The 18,498-nt window shown below is 44.4% G+C and overlaps 1 long non-coding RNA gene across 1 annotated transcript; it reads left to right on the top strand.

Moving 5' to 3' along the window:
• Positions 1-6,579: 6,579 nt before the first annotated feature.
• Positions 6,580-17,652, top strand: LOC116643157. Its single transcript, XR_004301498.1, has 4 exons — positions 6,580-6,697; positions 13,932-14,059; positions 15,112-15,244; positions 16,701-17,652. It is a non-coding gene; the product is annotated as an uncharacterized LOC116643157 (long non-coding RNA).
• Positions 17,653-18,498: the final 846 nt, after the last annotated feature.

The raw sequence follows: 18,498 nt of genomic DNA, 5'->3' as shown, positions 1-18,498 counted from the left end.
TATATTTCATCAATTTCTGCTGTTACTTTACTATTTCCATCCCCTGCATGATTTGGATTTATTTGCTGTTTTTCAAATTTCTTATGGTGGAAATTTCAATCATTTATTTGAAACTTTTGTCTTTTTCTAATGGAAGCATTTAATGCTATAAATTTTCTTCTTGGCACTGCTTTAGCTGCATTCTGCACTTTTGATATGTTGTATGGTCATTTTCGTCCATTTACAAAATATTTTAAAATTTCCCTTATGATTTTTTTTCCTTTGACCCAGGAGTTATCTTGAAGTATGCTGCTTAATTTCTAAATATTTGGTAGCTTTTATATAGCTTTTTATTACTGATTTCTAATTTAATTCCATTTTGGTTGGAAAAATATTTTTTAACTTATTTATCGCTGCTTTATTTCTCTTTTAAAATAATTTTGCTTGAGGGGCGCCTGGGTGGCTCAATTGGTTAAATGTCTGACTCTTGATTTTGGCTCAGGTCATGATTTCAAGGTTGTGGGATTGATCCCAGCATGGGGCTCTGCCCTCAGTGGGGAATCTGCTTGAGATTCTCTGTCTCTCTCTCTCTCCCTCTCCCTCTGCCCTTCCCCCTGCTTGTGCTGTCTCTCTAAAATAAATAAATAAATCTTTTTTTTTTTTTAAGATTTTCTTTATCTATGAGAGAGAGAGAGAATGAGAGAGAGAGAGCACATGAGAGGGGGAGGGTCAGAGGGAGAAGCAGACTCCCTGCCAAGCAGGGAGCCCGATGCGGGACTCGATCCAGAGACTCCAGGATCGTGACCTGAGCCAAAGGCAGTTGCTTAACCAACTGAGCCACCCAGGCGCCCAATAAATAAATCTTTTAAAAAAAGATTTTGCTTAATTCTTTTCTTTTTCTCTCTTAACCAGCTTGCTCTACTTCAGAATGTTTATGGCATAAAAAGACTGCCCCAGTCCTGGCTCTATATGACCTCTCACTCCAGGACCTGCCACCGGGTAATTGCTGGGACCTGGTTCTAAATTCTTGGGAGAGCGTCTGATTGGATCAGCCTGGGTCAGGTCCAGTTCACTGTGGCAGAGAAGTTGCTGGCACATGGAATGAACACGGCAGGCTAGTCTATCTCTTTAGCAGGACTATGGATAAAAACAGCATAGAAAAGATGGCCCACGGTCTGGATAGCACTCCAAAAGTTCTAGTATATATATTCAACAGAAACATTCCTCAGATTTGAGAGTTGATGGGGGGAAAAGGTTTAGAATAAAACTGGAAACCAAACCTTCAAAGAGCATAACTCTCTCAATGGTTCCCTTGATGGTTAAGTTTGATTTCTCTTATTGGAGTACGCAGTGGTGTTACAGGGGCTGTTAAGAATAAGAATCATAGAATAAACATGGTGCATCTTCAAGTGTCAGTTTTCTTAGAAGTTGTAGGAGGATTTATATTTTTTAAAAAACATGAATGTATGATGGAGTAGACGGAAAACTGTCAAGATTTTTAAAGGCATGAAACAGAACTTGAATTTCGTGCTGTTGGATGGATCCTTTGTGAAAACGATCCTGTAGGTTCTTTAATAAAAGCTGTGGAAAACTCCATGAATAATGTCAAGAATCCTATCTAGAATCATAATCCTCACCCTTGTTAGCATTTTTAAAAAGATTTATTTATTTATTTGAGAGAGAGAGAGAGACACGATGTGCAAGTGGGGGGAAGGGCAGAGGGGGAGAGAGAGAATCACAGACAGACTCCCCACTGAGCACGGAACCTGATGAAGGGCTCTATCTCAGGACCCTGAGATCATGACCTGAGCTGAAATCAAGAGTTGGACACTTAACTGAGTCACCCTGGTGCCCCAACCTTGCTAGCATTTAAGTAATATTTCCATCTTTATCATGCACGACCTACAGGAAAATCTGACATTTAACACCACGCCAGATCCTCCAGGGTTTCTTTTTTTTTTTTCTTTAAAGATTTTATTTATTTATTTGATGGAGAGAGACACAGCGAGAGAGGGAACACAAGCAGGGGCAGTGGGAGAGGGAGAAGCAGGCTTCCCGCGGAGCAGGGAGCCCGGTGCGGGGCTCGATCCCAGGACCCTGGGATCATGACCTGAGCCGAAGGCAGACGCTTAACGACTGAGCCACCCAGGCACCCCTCCAGGGTTTCTTGATTCATAGGCACAGAAGAAAGGATTAACCTCAGCATGCTTATTGCGTACCTATGACATGGTGGGTTAAATATGTATTCTGAATATACTTTCTTTTTCTTTTACCTTGCTAAGATAAATGGGAAGGAAGTGAGGAAAACAGGGATAAATAGAGGTAAATAGAAATGGCAAAACTATTTCCAATTCTTAAAGAAGAAAGGATGGGGATGTGAGAAGAGAGTGAGATTGTGTTCAAGAAACAGTGCTTACTACTAGGCATGCTGGTTCTCTTGCAATCTAGTTAGGCTGCCCATCGGAAATGGCTTGACAGTCACCAAGGTGAGTAAACACAGACATCTCCTGGGTCCAAGCTCATGTCCATGACTGCACCCATACTGTTAGTTCCTCCTCCTGCTCAAACTTGTAGCTGAGCAATCATTAAATTGGCAACAAAATATGAAGAGCAACTGGAAAATGAAATAAGATTTTCTTTTTTTTTCAAATAATGTAAATATTTATTGGTTGCCTACTACCTTGTCATAGTGGTTTTTTACTGCTTACTTTTGTGACACAACTGTGACCATAAAATGGTTGACCAATATCACTCAGAACTTGTACAACATCGTTAAATATTATTCCTTGTCACCATCCATCATATCATCCATGAATCATCCGTATAGGAATCAAGTTGAAATAAGAATTTCTATTAGCCTCAATTTTCTTTGGGGGGAAATAATGTAGCTTAGTGCACAGATAAGAAGAAGGCCCAGATTACATGATGAATTTCATTATGACATGTAAACTGCACAGTAGTATGGTGTAGTTGCTTTAGGTGTTTTCCTCTCCAGCTCTGAAGGCATCAATAGTTCCTGGAGTTTAAGAGACAATGAAGCTATGTATAAAGGTGAGACCTCTGTGATACTGAAAGAGATGCATTCTAGACTATGGACCCTCATGAATAGCTAGCCTGCAAACACATGCTCTGCTTTGTCATTGATTCCTGATACTCTACCCTTAGGGCTGGGTTAACTTGATTCCTTGAACCCTGTTGAAGTGTAACCATCTCTGGAAAGGGTATCAATTTTTCTTCATCATTGTGTGGTTGTGAAAGCAGGAAGGAATGTGAAGCACCCCAGATGATCTTGGTTCTAGTACAGCTCTGCCATTGGATTTCTGTGACCAAGGGCACAGCACCTCTTTGTATTTCCATGACCTCATCTGTAGATAAAGGGGCTGACCTACAAGATCTCCAATGTTCCTTTCAGGTTCCACTTTCTATGAGTCTATATGGAAAGACTATGTGGGCAAGAACATTTTTAGAATAAGGATCTGAGTGAGCAGGTTTCTACCTTTAGGGTGAAGGGCCCAGGATGAAGAGGCAGGCAATCAGTGCCAAACTTCCCTTGTATCATGTTTTTGTCAAGGAAAACCCTTGGGGCTGTATGCCTAAATGACCATAACAGTAATAAAAACTATTGTTAGGCCCTGTTCTGTTCTCCTGCTGTCTTGTTATTCTTTATCTCAAGTACGGTTGACCCTTGGGCAACACAGGGGTTAAGAATGCCAACCCCCTATGTAATTTGAAAATCTATGTGTAACTTTGACTCCCCCCAAACTTATCTGCCTACTATTGACCAGAAGCTTTACTGATAACATAAGCAGTCAATTGACACATATTTTATATGTTATATATATTATACAACTATATTCTTACAATGAAGTAAGCTAGAAAGAAGACAGTTTTTGTTAAGAAAATCATAAGGAAGAGAAAATACATATACAGCACTGTACTATATTTATTGAAAAAAATCCACTTAATATAAGTGGACCTGTGCAGTTCGAACCTACGTTGTTCAAGGGTCAACTGTACTTCTGATTCAGGAGAGCTGTTGAAGTGGGACCATGGCACACACACCTCTGAGTAGGTCTGCACTGCTACCGGGGTTCTACGAGAATCAGCCAATTCCCATCTGGTTCCGTAGTGTGGTGGGACAGATGTGTTTATGATTATCCAGCCTCCTGGTCTTACCTCATCTCAAGAACTTACCAGGAAGAAAAGGTGACAACAGACCTTCATTGGGAGGAAAGCAAATTCAAGTACAAAGAGTTGAGATATTATGGGATACCAAGGTGGAGATGTCCAGTAGGCAATTGGAAATATGGGGCCAGGGCTGAAGAGAGATCTGGATTTAGGAGCTATTTATGTATGGGGGTGGTTGATGGCCATGACCTCCCAGGTTGCTTTTAAAAAAACTTAATAATTATGCATTTGTATTTCCTATAATCTATAGCATAAATCAGATAATGTGATACAGAACTAGAAAAAAAATTTTTTTTAAGGACTTCTGTGTTTCAGAGCCCTACATGGCTACTTCTTGTCAAGTGGTTTAGGGTACGGTAAGGGCTGAAATTGGGGTTAGTGTTCTGGTGAGAGTAGGTTTGATTCTGTGTTCCTTGTACACTTCTCCACTTCTAAAATAGGGAAAGTTCGGTCTCAGTCTCCTTTCAATTGAGACAGTCAGTAGGAGGTTTGGGGGTGCAGTTTTCAGGGTCTATGGCACACAGGTGCAGGGGTGGGAGGCAAGCAGGATGCAGGGATGCAGGGACCTGATGCCAATTTCTCTCCTCTCCCCAGGAATGTTAGTGCTGGGAATCCTCCATATTCCTGGCCTTTCCCAGCCGGCACCAGTGAGCTCCAGGGTCTCCTTGCAAAAAGGCTGGAGCTCTCTGACTAGAGGCATCCTGCTGACTTAGAGACACGCGGAGATAATTAACTGGTAGTTTCTGCCACGACCTGCTGACCCCTTATAGGAACCACTCACTGTAAAGATAAAATGACTTACTGGCTTTTTTTCCTTAGTGTCTGTGGTGCCTGTAACTTTTATAGTAACCATGACATTGTGTGTTTATCATTCATATTCCAGCTGAAAGCATCCTCTTTTCTCCCCTCTTGTCCCTGCCATGACCCATCTGCAGTTCAGTTATCACCTTTCTCAGAAAATGCTCTGTCAAGCCCGAACGTTGGCAAGTTCAACCGGGCCCTTTTCAGCACCCAGAGCATGTGCGCGGTGGCCTACTTCCGATTCCAGCTGTGGACTGAAGGCTCGGGGAGGATGGTTTTAGGCCACAAATACCTCATTTGTCAGCACTGTCTTCTGATTCTCCCCCCTCACGTCCATTATCACAGACCTTGAATAATTGTTTTCATTCAACCATTAACTACATGACTTTTTTGACCAGCAGGCTAAACCTGAGCATCTTCCCGACTCCTGCGCCGTCATCAGCGTGCTTCTTGTTTAACTCGAAACAGCTGTTCCTCCTACCCCCTCCGTCCCTAATCGTTCCTCCTTAGGCAAACCTTGCTTATCCAGAAATTTGGGGAAAGAAGTTATTTTTGAATAAGTGAAAGGATAAGGTTTTCCCACTTTCAGTACAGAAACTTTTTTCATTTTAACCATTTTCATGGAAATCTTTCCAAAATACCTTGTTTAGTACTTTCTTAAACAGAGAAAATAGAACATAATTTAATTTTTTCTTGAGGTGTTGGGATCATTGCAGTGAACAAAGGTTTTGTACTCTGCTGCAACACACTGGAGCCCGGGGAGGGGGGTTTGTGGGGGGGGGGGGCAAGGTATAAAGGGTCCTCGGTTTCTGTGATTCTGAAGTTATTTTGTAAACTTTTAAATAGAGAGTCTTCCTGCTTTTTATCAGGCTATTACCTACCACTTCTGGTTATCAATGGACCTATCTTCGGAAATTCTTCTACCCTAATTTTCTAATTCTCAGTGTTGACAGTGGGCGTAGAAAACTAATATGCACACACACACACACACACACGTATGTGCTCCTGTGTATGTAAAGACAAAGTCGGACCTGAGTGTTTGCCTATGAGTAGACCGAATAGATTGTGAGGTTTTTGTGGGTTTTTTTTTTTTTTTTTTTGCTGATTTTAGAAATGGAAAGTTGCAAGACAAATGAGTTTAATATTGGTGAAGAGTTACTCTCAGAGGGGCAGCTGGGTGACTCAGTTGATTAAGCATCTGGCTCTTTATTTCGGCTCAGGTTGTGATCTCGGGGTCCTGGGATCGATCCCCACCGCTGGGTCCATGCTCAGCAGGGAGTCTGCTTCTGCTTCTCCCTCTCCCTCTGCCCCTTCCGCCACTCTCAAATAAATAAATGATCTTAAAAAAAAAAAAAAGAGATACTCTTAGATTTCTAGGAGCCTCCTCTAGAAACTTCTTCCTCAGTTTCATTCTTTGTTTTCACTTAATTCTAGAGTAGGCCCTGGTTCCTGAAAGGGATTCTTTTTAGGAGAGGTCCTTCATTTCATTATCCCAACTTCACACGTGAGCCATGTCACTGATGATCTTTAGAAATATTATGATGATGTTCTCAAACTATTGTCATTAAAAAAAAAAACAACACAGGTGCAAAAACAAACTGCAAGCACGAGAGCTAAATGTCTCTCTCTCTCGTCCTCTTTTGTCACAGTTCTGTGGAAAGCTGAGTACATCAACAGGCCATTTGACAGAGTGTAACCCATACCAGCCCCATTGTGCAATGCCTTGAATGTAAGTCCTTTTCAACTAAACGGAGGTATATTTTCTTTTATATTGTTGACTTTGACCCTGCAGCTTAGCAAAGAACACTTGTGCAACATTTTCTGGATCAATTTATCATCTGCTCAGAGCAGACATGCATTTTTCTCATCATTAAAGGGAAACCAAACCCATCTACATAATCCTCCATTCTGCTTTGTTTTCTTCCAGTCCTTCATGTCGTAGATTCTGAAATATTAATGAAGGGATGTGAAAGTAACGTGCTCTCTTCTCACACCCAGGCCCAGTGGGAGCATGGGCCTGGTCAGAGAGTGGGAGAATGAGAAATGTCCCCATTTTGCAAAACGAAGTGCTTCTCAAAGTCGGGCTGCTGATCTGCCTTCCACTCTCCCAGGGGCTTATTTAGAATGTAGATTCCTGGGCGACTCTACACCTCCTGAATCAAAGTTTCTGGAGGATGGGGCTTTGTAATTTGCATTTTAAATCAACTAGATTTAAGGGTTTTTTTGCTTCCTTACCAAATTCTACGTATCTGACTCTTATGTGAATACTAGTAATAGTTAAACTTAGTGAGATAACTTATAGAGTACTGATCATAGTTCAACCTTATTGTAAGAATAATACCTTTCATTTGTACAGCATTTTGCCCTTTCAGAGTGTTTTCCTAAATGTAACCCTCCGAGTTGGGCAGGGGGGGACAGGCATACCGCACTGTATTGTGCTTTGCTTCATTACATTTCACAGATATTGTGTTTGTTTTTTACAAACGGAAGGTTTGTGGCGAGCCTACATCAAACCAGTCTATTGATGACATTTTCCCAACAGCACTTCTTCACTTCATGTCTCTGTGTCACATTTTGGTAATTCTTGCAATATTTCAAGCTCTTTCATCATTATATTTGTTTTGGAGCTCTGTGATCAGTGATCATGACTCACTGAAAGCTCAAGTGATGGTTAGCATTTTTTTTTTTTTAGCAATGAAGTATTTTTAAATTAAGATATATATATATATTATTGTTTTGGACATAATGCTCTCGCACACTTCATAGATTTTGGTATAGTGTAAACATAACTTTTCCAGGCGCTGGGAAACCAAAAAATTCATTTGACGCACTTCATTATGATATTCGCTTTATAGAGGTGGTTTGGAACCGAACCCGCAATATCTCAGAGGTGTGCCTGGGTTATTACCTCCATTCTGGAGGTGTAACTGGGACCCTGCAGCTGACTGACTTGGCCAAACTACACTGTAACTTAGTAGCCAGAGTCAGGAGTGGCAGGCAGGTCTTCTAGCCTCATTGGACGGCACGCTGGTTTCTAGGACCTGAGACACAAGGGCAAGCTTTATCAAAGTGGCCCTTAAAAATAGACCTGAGCTGAAATCAGTACCTTCCAAGCTACTCCACATGCTGTTGAGTGTGCTATGCATTTGCTCCCAAAAGATGAAAGCATAGACAGAGTCCTGGGCGTGGGGTGGGGGGTAGGGGGGGTGGAAAGGGGAATCTTCAAAACAAAGGAAATCTCATTCCTCTTCTGCTCATCCCCTTCAATTTTCTGATCTTTTTCCTCCACTCCCTCTTTCTTGTAAAGACTCAAACTCTGAAATAATTATATGAAATTAAGTTGGTAAAAGCCAGGCTTGTTTCCTTAAGATTGATGTGTTAACATTTTGGGCAGTTTTCTCAGGACTCAAGGAGACTATTATTTCTGAGCTCGGCTATAGGAATCTTCCTCTTCCCCAGGCAGGGGAGAATCTCCTCCCCCAATAGCACGTTTCATGATTTCATGACACCTCCCTTCAGGATACAGCCCGTGAGCAGAATAAGTTTTTAAAAAAAATTGTTAATGCTCAAGATTTCTCTTACTCTGGCCATCTCTACCTACTTTCCCAAAAAAAAGGATCAGGGAGAAATAGAGCCCCTGGAGCCTCTAACCTCGCTCTGAAAGACTGAATTCAAATAGAGCGTTTCTCTTCCTAAGTTGGACATTCAGTTTTGATGTTCCAGCATAGCATGACCCCGACTCCAGGAGTCTGGAGGAGGTGAGGGAAACACTTTCCAGCTCCACCTGCCTGTTCTTATCGATATATCAAGATAAGCAAGCTGGTATGTGAATACCCAAAAGAAATCTTTTCGTGTAAATTGTATTGCTCTTTAAAAAATAGTACTAGTAAAATAAAGGTGTGACTTTGCCCATCACTTTCCCTCCGTGTGCAGTAAGATGAATGAAAGATTGAAAAGTCACTGGGCTTCTCTGTGTTGGAAAATGGCTTGGTTGCCCAGTGCTGAAGCCATGCTGAGTTTCCACTGTTCCCGAGGCAGCCCGTGAAGAGACGAGCAGGGTCAGGTTCAGGAGGTGCTTGCTTGCCTTGACACATCATTCCTAATTACAACGCCTTTATAAACCCCTTCTCTTTAGCTTCATAAGGCTTGTAAAAGGCGCCCACAAACTTCTGCCTTCCTGTGCCTCCCTGCCCTGCGGTAGAAATCCTCTTCTTGCAGGAAGTGCAGAGCAAAGTTCAAAGCCTTCTCCATCAAAAGAAAGTGCGCCTGATCCAGTATAATGTGATTATGTGACAACTAAGGGGGGAAAAAATGCCAGGGCCACTGTATCACTGGCCAGTGCTGGTCCCTTGCAATCTCCACCTTTCTAAAAGATATTTATAATTTCCTTGCTCAGTATAAAGACGCACAGGGAAACTGAACACCGTTTAGGGTCCAAGCCACTGGCAGCTTTGGGCTACCTGGGGATGGCACGTTATAAAGAAGTTGTGATGGAATGTCCCCACAAAATGCAGAGGCTAAGGGATCAGGCTTCAGGGAGAGAGGATAAAGAAAGGAAGCTACCGGTCCACAGACCCCAGGGCAGGCCCTGTCGCCCTGGCGATTTTCTGTATGACTGCCAGGCTTGTTTCCTTGCTATAAAACAAGCCCAGTTCAACCCATGGTAAAAGAGGGTTAAAAGGGCTCATAAATCTTTCTGGGCATTGAAGATCCACGGAAAGCTCAGCCTGATGTCTTTCACATCTGTTTCGGGTTCTCAGCCTCATCTGGCTCAGCTGCCTTCTCTGCAGCGATAACTCACAAGTCCCATTCAGGCCGCTGAGTGGCAGGTATAGGGTGTCTCCCCCGGAGCACAGGGGATGAGGGGTGAGCGGCCGGGCAGCAGGCAAGTCCCCAAGGCTGGCCCACTGACACCGCGAAGGAAGACGCAGGGGCTGGCGGAGGGGAGGTGTTGGGCCGGGCGGGGTCACCAGGCAGCACACCCCGCCTGCAGAGGGGAGCCCAGCGGCGGGTGGGAGAGCGCTGGCTGAGGTTGGTCACACGGAGATTGAATTTCAGCTGAATTAGATCAGAGCTGTGGGAAACAGCACCTCCTTCACACACACGCAGCCGGTCTCCTAGGAAGATGTGGGAGGGCGGCCGGGGGACGGAGGCAGGCAGCTGCCACGAAATACCCAAGTCAGCTCCCAGCGGCCAAGGGCCAACTGAATGACTGTCTACGCAGCGCGCCCCGGGGCTCGGCCGACTCCGGGCGCGGAGGGGTGGGGGGCGGGGGTGGGCTGGCACCCCGGGGGGTCAGGGCGAGATGGGGGCGGTCAGCATTTAAAACACACCCTGGCTGGCGAGTGAGTCTGCGCGTGTCCTTCAAGCAGGACAAGCATTCTTGTGAATAAAAGTATGGGAAAGGCACGGAACTTTCAGGTCCACAGCTGCAGAGGCATTTTGGTGGCTTTCGCGGCTACCTTTAGGGTTTGATGTTTTACAGCATGTCATTAACATGCGACCTGAGCTCTCAGGGCGCGGTGTCTGCTGTTAGGAACTGTTCCTCTCCTCTCCTTCCTGCCGCCATGGCAGTGACCCAGGATACCCGCTTTTCTTGGGCAGGTCCCGGAGGACTGGAGAACTGGGGAAGAGTTTTAGAAGCGAAACGGGAACACTTGCAGCCTATTAAAAAGGGCAAGAAGTCAGCTGCTTTGAAATCCAGCCCCTCAGCAGGGGTGGGGGAAGCCTTTCCAGGAGACAGTGGGAATACATTTGTTCCTAAGCTGGCACCAGAGGGGCTCTTCTCCGCGGCGGTGAGGGCCTGGCATTCTGTGCACTCCGTTTGAATCGGGGAGCCTTCAAATGATCCTTTTTTCTCTTCCTGTCACTCAGCAAGAGGCTGGAGGCAAAAATTCCTCCAGCCGCTTCCCTTGAACCAGACAGAAAACAACCCCGAGGCTGCCCAAGGGCGCCCTGATCTTTGGGTTTGCACATCCATTTCGAGCAGGGACTGCTGTGACCAGAAAATGGCCTCAGGCAACTGCTCACTAAAGGTCCTCCTTGACCTCGAGGCAGTGTGCTTTCTGCACAAGGCGCCTTTTCTTGGACCCAGAAGCTTCTGGAGTTGGCGCAATGGCTCTGGGCCTGAGGAAACCAGCCAGGACGTCCCCAGTAGGATGAATTATCACCCCTCTGTAAAAGAGAGAGAGAGACACCCAGAACAGAGACAGTCTAGCCCGCGGGAGCCCACTCCCTGTTTGAATTCTTAGAGGCTCACCACTTTGGTGGATCTCTTGGAATTCACAAAAAAGAGACAGTTGGAACCCTGAGACCTCAGGTGCTGTTTGGGATTCTCCTAGATGAGGCGGATACCCAAAAGGGGACATGGAAGGACTGCAGGGAGTCTGTGAAGCATCTCAAATGGTATTAAAAATTTCTATGTAAAAACGTTATGTATTTTCCACAGCCCCAGGAAGAGAGCTGTAGGTATTCCACGGATTTTCGAGGGTCCAAGACTCCCCAAGATTTAAGAACTACTGTTTTAAAGATTTCCCAAAAGTGCTTTTATTGGGGGTGAGGTGGGGAGGTCCTTGGCTTCCCTCCACCACAGGCCCTGCGAAGTCAAATGCCTTGTATTCTGTCTACTGTGATGATAATGCACCCTGGGTGTTTCATTCATGCAGCTGAGCACAAACAGGAACACAGAGAGGACACACGGAAGCGGGGCGGGGGGTGCCCACACAGAGGTGCTTGCCCCGAGTACCCGCAGTGCAGTAGGGATCTCCCTGGGGCGGGTCTAGCCAGTCCATACCCCTGTCCCAGAAGATATACTCCCAAGGTCCTGTTCTAGGAGAACATATTAACACAGAGAGAACGCATAAACGAGAACCTGAAGGATCGGATAACCTAGTGCAGACTTGACAAACCACTTGGATAAGGAAGTTAGAAAAAGAGCAGGATTTGGATCCGTCACTTGGGAAGAGGCTGCACTGGCCTGCCACACTCCTTTCCTGTCACTCAGCAAGAGGCTGGAGGCAGGGAAGGGCAGGGAAGGACTCTTGGCGGAGAGGGGGTTGTCTTAATACATCTTGAAAAATGACCAGGTTGCCAGAATTTCACAGTCCTCCACTCTGGATCTGATGTTTCTTGCAAATTATAGGCATGTTTTGCCTTAAGAAAATTCCATTTTTTATAAATAAGCTGATTCCTCCAAAGCAGATAAATTGGGGCTGGTGATTATTGACATTCAATAAAAGATACTGTTGATGCCAGGCTCTTGTGCAAAAGCCTTTACATACATCATCTCAAGTAATCTTACATCTCAGTGGGAGATGTACCATTTCTCCCATTTTCCGGGTGAGGAACTGAAGGCTGAGAAAGCTTGAGCAGCTTTCTTGCCATTACTGCTTTACTGAGTGGCAGAGAGAACTGGTGAGGAAAGCCAGATGAGGCTTTCGCCAAAGAGCGTGGTTTTATATTCTCCGCTAGACAGCTTCTCAGTGCAGTAAGATTCGATGCTTGGCCAGAAATGTCAACACCCCAAATTCATCTCAAACATGACTTGAATTTCAAAGGTAAGGAAAAAAAAAAAAAGGATGTTTACAGAGTACCTACTATATTTTAGATACAATGCCACTGGATGCAAGTTTCTCATTTTGTCAAAAATTTAATTTTATAAAAAAAAAATTCTTGTGAAATATTTTCAACAGTACATTTTTCATTTAAAGTTAGGTACATACATGCAGATCGTCTCCCACCAGGAAATCATCAACTAGTCAAAATGTTCCCAGGGCACAGGGCAGATTGTTCTTAGTGTTTTATCCCCTTTGCCTAGTTGAATGTCTGCCCTAGGCCAATAAATAATTGCTGAATGAATAAGTGAGTATGAGAATGAACCTATTTTAAGGACAGTGATCAGAAAGTCTTATTCCTGAAAATGGAAACAGATCGCCTTGGGCAGCAGACATCAAGATATGGGTATAGCTCATTATACGCCCCAAGCGAGTTCACATGAGGGAGGTGAAGAAAGGTGAGAGAGGAAAATGAGAGGATATAGAGAGCTCCGTTTTGAAACTTGAAAAACTATACTTTGTTTTTCTAACATTTAATTGTTTCTATTCAGATTGGGGAAATTAAGAGCTCTTGCTAGTTGAAATTTCTACACCAATGAACACAATGCCTGCCCTTTTCAGAGAGCTCAATGAGCGAGTCCTCAGTGATTTTTGTTTTATTATAGATCTCCAGTCTATAGGATATTCAAACATAATTATTTTCCCTCTCCCCTCTTGGCGTGTGAGTGTTTGGAAAATGTTGATGTGCCTGGGGTCTTTGGCATTGGAAAGTTATTTCATTTTTTGATTGGGAGTGCGAATAGTTAATTAAAATGTTGTGTTGTTGGTGAACCAGAGATTGAAAAGTGAACTAATTTTGAGGACAGCAACCATGGGCTTAAATTGCAGCTTAAGAAAGGTCATTTCTGTTGAGAAGTATCCTGTGGCAAGTGCTACCAAGGGGAACTGTGTGCTTTCCAGACCTGAAAAAAGCTATGGGTAACCATCCCTCTTGAGAAATGCAGGGATTCTTTGCTTAAAGACAGAGGCTTGGTGCAGATGCTATCCTAAGATTGCTTATAGGTCTCTGGTGTGGTCAGAGTTCGTGGAGGGTAAAGTCATATAAAAAGTTAGCTGCTCCCTATGTTTTTAGCTCTATCTCTGGTTGCCCTTGTATCTTCACGCCAATGGCTGAACACTGTAGAGTCTGGAGGAGGCAATAATCATCAGGCTCGGGCCTTTTCAGTTTGCTTATCTCACTGCCTGCTCCACATGTTACAATTAAGTGTCCCAATTAGGTTGTTCCAGGCGTCCTGCCTCCCTCCCTCCCTCCCTTCCTTCCTTCCTTCCTTTTTTTTCTCCATCAACTTACTCACTAATTCATGTGTTCATTTAATAAACATTGATCGAGTCTCTCCTATGGCTTCATAGCAGCCTCCAGCTGGCGGGATGGAACACACAAGCACTTCAAGTCCGGTGTGCTTTGGAGAAGTAGAATTATGCACAGCTGTTCGTCCAGGAGAGCGGACGGAGGGGCACCCCACTGCTGGTGTTCAGGGGTAAGGAGATTTTTCCCAGAGGAAGTGAGCTTGAGCTGAGCCTTGAAGGATACAGGAAAATTTGCTGGGAACAAAAGACACACTCAGGTTACCAAGGCTGGTGGAATACCACATGTGCAAGCATGGAGGGGTTGTAGGGAGAGGGCAGGCAAGGGACATTGTGGCAGATGTCAAGAACGGAAGTCATCCTGCCTGGAGCCCAGGCTGCGTGTGGAGCCCTGATGGGGGATGAGGTCAGATAGGAATAACAATTGCCAGCATTTATTGAGCACCTGCTCTTTTCCAGGCACTGTTCTAACCACTTTATATGTTTTGACTTGATCATTACAGTTGCCCTATGAGGTGAGTATTGATACGGCTCTTATTTAACAGATTTACAGGGAGATCAAGTATCTTGCCAAAGAGCATACAACTAGACAGTGGAGGCCAATATTCAACCCAGACAGTTTGACTCCAGAGCTGGTGCTCTTAATGGTTATGGCAGGCTGCTTTGACAGCCTTCGATTGGCTTTGACAAGCGACAGCATAGAGTCTTTCCTACCTATGGGTCCAGTGTAAGGTGGAAGGTACCATGAGTGTGAAGATAGTTTTCTCATACCAAAGGGAGTGAAGCTGCACATGCTGTTCTCATATCAGAACGCCAATGCTGAGGGTAGGGACCAAGTCTGTTTGACTCATCAGTGTGTGTTCGGTTACAAGCACAGCGCGTGGCGTACTGTAAGTGCCCACCAAATACTTACGGAATGAAGGATAAATGAATTTATTGATTTTTACTTATTAATCTTATGAGAAAGTATACTCAGGCTTCTTCAGGGTTATGCATATTTTCTCGTTTGAGATGTAAATGAACTTAACACAAGCAGTACATTCCACTAAAACCTTGTCACATATCTTATATGTGTTTGGAAATCTGAACTCTTCAACCCCAAGTCAAAATTTACAGAGATTAACTTCTTTTAAAATGATTAATCATGGGTTGTGGGGTGTGAGTGGAAATTCATTTATATCATATGTATTTGTTTTATCGACTATGGATATTCTTCAATTCACAGTTTGTTCAGACTTCTCTTTGTTAAATCGAAAGGAGGGCCCTGTGTGCCTATGATTTTCATAAAAATCTATGCTATTTCCTTTGAAGATGATGAAAAGTTGACTGTGTTGGACTATGCAGCTCCTAAGAATTGGGTAAGCAATAGAATTTGGGTAGTGAGGTCCAGGGATGGAATTTGCCCCTTGACATTAATGCATTGATTGCTTCCTACTTCAGTGTCATAAATGAAATTTCTCTCTCCTTGGCAAGAAGAGTAGAGCCCGGTAGAAATCCCAAGAAGTGTGTTTTCTGTTTGGTCAGGCAGGGCCTTATGTATTCTGTCCGTCAACACTGATAAGCTGTGGCACCAGGGGCCTGCGAGGGTCTCCAGCTGTTCCACCTACGCTGGGCCCCAGAGTACTATGGTCTCTTTCCTGAAGCCAAGGGAGCCCAGACAGAGGAAGATGAGTGCCATGAACACAAATAATCTTCTACTCAAAGGGAGTTTCATGAATTATTTGGGTATCCGTATATTTTGAACTGCGGGAGACCTTCATGTTCTGGATTTCCTCCTTGTAGCTCAAGAGCGCGTGTACTTGTGATCTCAGTTGGCGCAACTTCTCTAGAAAAGCCTTCCTCAAGGGGCGCCTGGGTGGCTCAGTCGTTAAGCGTCTGCCTTTGGCTCTGGTCATGATCTCAGAGTCCTGGGATGGAGCCCCGCATCGGGCTCCCTGCTCGGCGGGAAGCCTGCTTCTCCCTCTCCCACTCCCCCTGCTTGTGTTCCCTCTCTCGCTGGGTCTCTCTCTGTCAAATAAATAAATAAAATCTTTAAAAAAAAAAAAAAAGAAAAGCCTTCCTCAAAAGGAGTAAGCCTTCTAACAAAACCAGTCAAAACTAGAACAAGATAACAATACTTGCTTTCTAAGAAATATTTTTCTTTGATCTCTTCAGGGTATTTGTGGTTTCAGTAGTATTCAATGTATTGTATTCAATTGTGAAGAAATTAATTATTATAATTAACAAGATTTATGTGCTTTACAGTTTATAAATATACAAATGTCTATTACAGGATTTATATTGTTCCTTAGGCTCTCATCAACCCTCTCTGAAATGAGAAGAGATGTCATTATCCTCTTTTTATAGATGAGGAGACTGAAATTCAGGGAAGATGCCAGGCTAAGGGATATGACATTGAAAAGTAAAGCAGCCAGAACTTGAACCCAGTTCAGATTCTCTAGCCTGTCCGCCTCCTTCTGTTCTGTGGCTAAATCAGGTAGAGCAGGGAACTTGTTGCGACGTGTCCAGCATGGGCTAGGTCATTTCGCACATACTATTTTTCGTTTACAAACTGCAGGGTAGGGAACTAGTATTAAAGATAAAGAAATTAAGGTTTGAAGAGGACCACTAACTTATTAGATGCCTAGTAAAGGGCTGAGCCCTGTCAGTGAGAAAGAATTAGATCACTCTGGGAAGAGACGCGTTGTCAGGTTACTGAGATTTCTTGAGGGTGCAAAACCAGGCAGAGTATCTCACAAAAGGAAGCTCATTTGTAAAAGGAGAGTTTGGGAGGCTTGTTTGCTATTCTGAGGAATATTTTCTTTTCCTTTTCAGCAAATCTTTATCACGAAACGAATCTTTGCCCTGCCACCTGCAGACAGACTTTAGAACAATGAAAACCACCCTCTGCAGGATATTGATTCTGATGGAGCAAATGTTGATTAAGCAGAATGGTGGCTTTTTTTAACTGGAGGAATTCCAGATCTTTCCTTAGGCCTGTCTCTCCAGGGAAATGAGCTCTATCCTCAAAAATCTACAAAAAACCTGAGTAAGAATGCAGATTTACGATGGGAGACGCTGGGCGGAAGGCGGCTATCTGGTAAGCTATCTAGAAGCTCATCTTTGTGTTATTGGAGAAACACTCTCTCTCTTGACAGGATATAGTCTGGTTATCACATAATCTTCTCGGGTTTCATTCCCATTCTGCTTACAAATGCCCCAAATATAAAGAGATGCATTTCATTAAGACAGCCTTTTAAGAGGCAGTTTATCCCAGCTGTTGCAGTCTGTCTTAAACACCTACCTTTTCACCCTAGTGTGGAGTTTACATGTCGATAAGGGAGGTAAAAAAGGGAACTTTAGAAATCTCGGCAAAGGAAAACCACCAAGGCTGCCTGTGGGAATTGGAGTCCGAATAAGAGCCCCCAGGAAGCCTTAAGTTCCAGAACACCCCTCCTCCTCAGAGAGGAGAGCTGGTATAATGCTTGCCTGCCTTGGGCTTTGGGCTGACCCCAAACACCAGGGACTGCAAACACTTTTGCCGTCACAGAATTGGGAGGATTCTGTGCCTGCTTGTTTGGCATTTTCCCAGCAGCAAAACAAGTGAAACGCACAGGTAGGAACGTGACAAACAGACCCCTATGGTTTCTGCTGCCTCAGGGATTCTCTCTGCTGGCATTGCCCATTCCCATCAAGGATGAAGTCTCAATACCTGATCTCACTACGGGCATCTGCAGACCCTGTTGCCCTCCCGCCGGTCACTGGCCCAGTGGGATTTGCTGGCAAGTGACCTGTGAACGTTCTCTCACTCCTGGGTCTGCAAACAGTCAGAGGCTCTTGGAGGCTACTGAGATGAGCCTGGAGGGAGGGGGCAAGTTTAGAATGAAGTGTGAAATGGGGAAAACAGGAGGGGTGGTCCCAAAGCCCAGCCAGGGCCCAGGGACGGGCGGAGCCCATTTTTGGGATGGGGCCCGTGGGGCTGCGGGCGGGGAGGTACTCTTGTTGGAGAGGAAAGAAACCTGGGACTCCAGCCTGCCTGGTCCTGCAGGATGGGCTGCCTGTGTTTGAAGTCAAGACTGGCGGGGTTCCGGAAGCCGGCTGCATCAGGTTCCCATTAGCCCAGGCAGCGACACGGTGGGTTCACACCACGACATGGTAACAATTAAGCCTCTGCCACTGGTCCTTACCCCGGGGTGAGGCTCTTTTCTTCCTTACCGATGTAACTTCAAGCCGCCCTGGTTTCCTTATGGCTTGATTTCCTGCAGATTCCCATTACTTCATGTCTAATCTTCTGAGACCGCTTATTAGACCACACAAATTGTGACAATTGTCTCCAGCGCTCAGACCCCGGTCCAGACCCGCAGTAGACCCCGGTCCAGACCCCCAGTGTGCCTAGGAGAAATACAGTATCTGTATCTCTCTGAAATGTGAGAGCTACTTCCTACGTAAATCGTCGGATTACCAATAATCAGAGTCATAAATATTGGGGGAACATAAACTAATTATACATGTCTAGCCTGAGGCATGCTAAATTTCTTTCTTTAAAAAGGGTGGTTTAGAATAATTATCTCCAACTTCAATGCTGAGAGAGATAAGACACAAATGAATGGCTGTAATATGAAGCAGAAAACGA

Source organism: Phoca vitulina, unplaced genomic scaffold (assembly GCF_004348235.1).
Source record: "Phoca vitulina isolate PV1807 unplaced genomic scaffold, GSC_HSeal_1.0 scaffold25, whole genome shotgun sequence".
Classification (NCBI taxonomy): Eukaryota; Metazoa; Chordata; class Mammalia; order Carnivora; family Phocidae; genus Phoca; species Phoca vitulina.
Note: the sequence above shows the minus strand (reverse complement) of the source record. Positions and strands in the feature narration are given on the sequence as shown.